Genomic DNA, 6,150 nt, shown 5'->3' with positions numbered 1-6,150 from the left:
ATTCAAATTACTGTTATATATCCAATTAATTCAAAGCCTTTGGCCTAGTTTTCCACAGTACCACTGGGGGATAATACAGAAAGCTAGGTTTGGAATAAATCCATGTACGGGGGAGGTCAGTGCTCGGAGCGCACATTCTGAATATGAGTCACTCAAAGAGTTATTCACAAAATAATACGTACATCAGCACCAGACAAAAAACTCTAAAAACTCTAAAAACAGGAAACACCTAGTGGTCAGTCAAAATCATTATTGTCATAGTGGTTGATTTTATTTATTTTTTGGCTAAAGAAGAAGAGTAGTGACACAGCCGTCTCATATTGTGGAGGACAAAAACAAACAAATGGCCGACTGGGAACAGAATTAAAAAGCTGGGGCCACAAATCATCTGTAGTCTGCAGAGGTGTTTCAGAGACAGTGTGGGCAGAGATCAGATTTATGGAGCTAGGTTTAATATTAGGCCAGTATACTATGTGCATTATACTCCAGCTATTTTCCAGCTTAAGTTGTTTAAGTTTTACCCCACGTCACCACTGCTCCTTCACTTACTGAGGCTTAATGAGATCAATTATACAAACAGGATTCAGCAGAACTCAATCTGCACCGTGCACGTCACTTTCGAAACTTTATTTACTGTTCATTTTTGCCACATTTCTACTGTGATTGTTTGAAACTGGCTGATAAATGACAGAGGCTGATTCACTCGGCTCGCTCTCATTGTGCTTGGCTCCAAATCAGCCTATTACTAGTCCAAGTGATGCAAATGCTATTTGACTCCTAATCTGAGCGGCAGTAAAAAAAATTAAATAATCTCCACGGGGTAAATCCATAGATCTTGTTTATAATGTCAAGAGGCAGGTTACAAAAGCACCTTTCCTTTAATGAGAGGTATTTCATGACGCGATGGTCATTATTCAAATATCCACCACCTCAATAATTAGAAACAGACACCCTGGTGAAGATTAGCCGAGCCTGGGAGCTTCTTATACATGAAGCCAATCTAGAAAAACTGGAGCCATAATGGAAATCAAAGTGTTGGAGATCTAGCCTCAAATGGCTCATGCCAGACTACAGAATGATGTAGTTCTGAAATGAACACGGCTAGTTTAGTTTTCATTTCTAACTAGTCAGTCAGCCGCCGTTATCTCCCACAACACACGACGCGTTTTGAAACATCAGCTTGAGGCTTAAAGTCACAGCAGCTGTCATGAAAACACTTTCCTTGAGACACACAGGAGGAAAGTCAGAGGAAAGAAAAGGCAAGTAAATGTTAAACAGTGGTGACAGATGAGGAAATGGAATGATCTGTCCAGCGCAGGAGGGCAGTGGTGGAATGAAGTACAGAAAACAGAAGTACGACCCGTGGGAGGAGTATACTCATAGACAGGAGGCTGCGGCACTCATGCAGACTGAGTGGCTGAGGTGGGGGGGGAGAGAGAGAGAGGGTAGATTGAATTGGCCTTGAGTCACCCTCCATATACCAACCACTGAACTGGGAGTAATGGGTGAGAAATCGAAAGAGGGAAGGTGGAAGCGGGGGAGAGGGGGAGTTGGTAAGAGGGACGGCAGGGTTGCCAAGTGTCACCCTAATTTTCTGACTAGTGAGCTGGGAATAATAGAAAGGAGGAGAGAGCCAACGCTGCCAGGTGATGGGTTGAGAGAGGTTGGGTGGACTTCGTGAAAGGGGGCAGGATGATAGAGAGCTGCCTATGATTGCTTCACACCAGGGGTGGTTCTCTACACTCCCATGATCACCGCAGCCCTTTCATCCCAAACCCCCTCCCCCGCGGTCAAACTTTCACGCCCTGATGGGGATGTGACCATGGAATACTTGCCATTTACCATTTAGATGATACGTCCATAATGTGATGGGCAGGTGGGGAGACAAGGTTTGCGGTTGAGTCAGTGTTACAGCTAAGACATTAGATAATCGATGGAAGGATGGACCCGTTTCCATCCCCTGGCCACCTCAGCTTAAAAGAGTTGCCTTCCAGAAACTATTAGATTCACTGTCAAACGGAGCTATTTGAAAGATGAATAGCCATCTATCATCTGCTGCCAAACGTCTCCTACAAAGAAAGACGTGTTTGAATAACATGTCCGGAAGGAAACAAATGGTTAAGGGTCCGCGTGCCACACACGCGCGCACATTATAGCTCAGCGACGTATACGAAACCACACTGTGTCCATCATTTACAATGACTGCACATGCAGCTCAGTTATCTCGGCAGTATAAAAACACTTTGAGCTTAGTAATGGTTTGGCCTTGCTAATGCGTCCGGTCTGTCTCGTGCTCCTGATGTATCTCACATTGGTACATAAAGAGTGTTTCTTTTTTTTCTTGCAGGATTTTGAAATTTCTGTGCGACTGATACGTACTTTACTAATCCGACATGATCTCTGTCCTCACCAGACTATATTAATATATACAATAGAGATGTTGGAGTGGAGTGTGTCTCTTATTTGGCTCCCATCGAGTGCATATCTGGCTGTTGTTTTGACTGTCTCACCGGCAGAGTGGATGGATTGATGGTAGGAGTGCAGCACGGACACTGGTTGACAGGTCTAATTTCAGCAGCAGACTCAGATATTGACAACTCCATGCGAGCAGATGGGAGCAATTACCAATATTAGTCCACCCTCCGTCTGCTCTGTCTTGGTAAACATTTGTGTTACTGACTGGTGGCAGTATAGGCAGAGAGGGAAAGAAGTCAAAACAGTGCTCAGCGTTATATCCAGAAATACCCCCGAAGAATACAGATGGAGAATGAAAATACACGTCTGTGTCTGTCAAGATGAAGACTGAACAATAACCACCCAGGTGAGACTCGAGGAGTTGAATCACGGAGTGTCAGGGCAGGTGTAGGTGTTGTTCGATGGCTTATACAGAGAGCCTGACAGGTCATTTCAGGTCAAACTGATTGGTACCATTCATTTTCAGATTCTCTTCTTGTAACTTGTAAACTTGTAATTGATCAAGACTTAATCCGTCTTTAACGTCCTCTCCAACTCCGAGCTGAGACATCCGTTATGCTCAGTATTTCCACAGATGTTACACAACTCCCAACCTTTGCCTGTACTCCCCTCTCTCTCTCTCTCTCTCCCTCTCTCTCTCACACACACACTTCACCAAGTCTCTCTTTTGTCTCCACAAATCTTTCCCCCCATTACAGCTCCTGATCAATAACACCCATGCAGTTCTTTCTAAACTGCACATTTGCTCCCCAGGCTCCAGTACTATAGGACTGCACTGAAACACACATTACCAGAGCTGCATGAAGCCTATACAACAAACTAAATGATTATCGGGTTACCAATGTATTGTATTTGTTATTACTTTATAGTCCAGTTACGCGTATAACAAATTCCTCTTGTTGATGAGTAAAAATAGAAAGACTGCAGTCGATTTGGTTCCGCGATGTGACATTTGTGTGCACACTTAACTGCCCAATGTTATAATTAACCACTGCAAAACAAGATTGACATTATTATATTCTAAACGACATGTGTTTTTGTGTGATATGGTGCAGCAAAATTAAGACTTTCTTTTGCATTTATACTGCATTTCAGTATGCTTGCAAACTGAATGCTGATAATAATTATTCACTAATAATGTAGCTACATACAAATTAGGGCTGATACAATAACTTGATTAATCGATTACTAAATGAATCGTCAACTATTCTGATACATTTGATTTTTTCTAGCTTCTTAATGTGAATATTTTCTGGTTTCTTTGCTCCATATAACAAATAAATAATTAGCTGCGGCCCTAATACAAATAATAGCATTGACTCATTATGGTCTTCCAAGTATTTTTCTTCTGTGATGATAATGTTAGACATTATTAGACATTAATAGAAATATTTCCCGTTCAGAGAGACGGTGAAATGAGCATTCGAACCAGTCAGTGCTTGAACCCTAATGATATACAGAGGATTGTAGAATAAAATAAAGGCAAAACCAATTAGATTTAAAATAAATATTCTGTGTCTTTAAATAAAACTACTGTCTATGATCAGTTTCAGGGGGACAAAAATAATTCATCAATCAGTGTCAGAGGAATCAGTGTGTGAGCTGCTCTGTTGCTGCAGCCCCTCTATCACAGTCAGCCACCTGTGGGCTTTTGTCCCTTGGCTCAGTCACACGACTCATTCCCAACATGTTAGCCTGTCTACAATGGACAGGAGCCCATCAGCTGGGCTCAGCGCTGGCTCGTCTCAGTGTGCTGACTGCTGCAGACAAAGACACACAAAGAAGAAACCAGGAACACTCTCACAGAGACCAACACAAAAAATGACACCTCACCTAAAAACGTTCACCATACATCTCCAATACTGTGAATATGAATCAGTCTCTAGCTCAGACTTTAGCAGACTGTGCGGCGTTCAAGGCCCCAAGATGTCCACACAGACAGAAGGGCAATCTGACAACACAGTACACTGCACATTAGTCAGCGATTGGGGGCCTGTCCTATGGTCTCTTCAATCTGAACAGAGTTGCACCAGCTGAACATACAGTAAGTGTCCATGTGTTCAACTTCAAGTTTGCATTGCAAAGTGTCTGACTTGTTGGGAGACTTGTGACAACAGCTTGCTGATTGTAGAGGGGGGAGAAATGATGGCAGGAAGATCATCATCTAATCCAATTCAATGGCAGCTATTTGAATAATTGATGTCGGGACATGAATTGGTCCATTCCAGATGTCCCCTGCTCCCTTAATCAATACTGATTCCCTTAATCAATGGTTGGCTGGCCAGCCCAAGGCTTTGGCTGTTCTCCCCAATACAGCCATGATGCAGCCAAAGCTGCCCTCAGTCTGAGTCACAGGTGGTTGGGCTGCAAAGTGGCTGTTTGCAGTGATAGGCTCTGGGTAATTGAGGCTCTTACCCGGCGGGGTTGGTGGTGGTGGTGAGCGCTACAGTTGGGGAGTGCAGATTGTTCTGGTGTCGAGAGAAAGGGAATGGCTTCCATTGGGAAATGACTGCAGAGAGATTCCAAGACTGCTTTGAAAAGAAATCTTCTGTCACGTAGCGACCATAGACTGCACATGAAACGTGTACTTGGTCTTCTGGTTTGCTGGGTGAAGCAATGGTCTCAATCGCTAGTTTTAAGTGTTCCATGATAGTCAACATTTGGAGAAAATAGATGACAAAGCATGGTACATATGAGTGGACACTAGTGTGACTGACACCTGAAATCATCCAGCAGGTTGTTGTTGGATGCAGGTGATGATTGCAAACTGGCCAAATACTGGGGTTTAGATTCTTATGGCTGACATCTTGACAAAAACTGCCAATTGATAGAGACAGATTAGACTGTTATGGAAGGGCAGAGGGCTGGTGGCTACCTCAACTGATCATCAACTGTGTAAAAGATGGGGAAAGTACATTTAGAGAGATTCATAGTGATTCATTTACATGCTAATAATCAGCAGGTGTACAAAGACTGACGAATGAACGGTACACACTCTGTGGTGGGCAGAGAGAGTTGGATGCCAGGACAGAGTTGAACATAGCAGTGTGTGACAGCTGGATGGCACACCCGGAGGAGAGAGATAACCCTCAGTCTGCAGGAGCTGACAAAACAGCCACATTGCTCCTCAGAGAACTGAATATGAATTCACCTGGCTCTGCTCTCCCTCTGTTCCTGTCACTCTTGTTGTCGCTCTAAATGCCTCTCTCTTTCAAGCTGCCTCTCACTTTCTACTTTCACAATCCACGCACCGTTACATCCCTCACCCCTTTACCGTCCTCTTGATTTCTGTCTCTTTTTCAAATGTGGCTTACATGTGACAGGGCAATATTTCCTCTTCTTTGTCCAAAAATACATCTCAGTCCACCCCACACTCACAGCCATCAGCAGGCGTAAAAGTAGAGAAGAAAAACATACAGGAACCAACATATGGATATGGATACCAGAGAAAACAAGTACCTGTTTCCAATATCAAACAAATTTAGAGCAATGTTTATATCCATGGTAAATTACAGGACACCATTATTTTTAAAAACACAGATCATTACAGGACATACTATGACATTTTTGTCAAATTTTGAACGACATACTAACCTATGCTTTTTTGTCAAATTTTGGACGACATACTACTAACCTATGCTTTTTGTCAAATCTTGGATCTATTATACTACCTAT

This window comes from Solea senegalensis, unplaced genomic scaffold (assembly GCF_019176455.1).
Source record: "Solea senegalensis isolate Sse05_10M unplaced genomic scaffold, IFAPA_SoseM_1 scf7180000016137, whole genome shotgun sequence".
NCBI lineage: Eukaryota > Metazoa > Chordata > Actinopteri > Pleuronectiformes > Soleidae > Solea > Solea senegalensis.
This window is presented reverse-complemented; position numbering follows the sequence as displayed.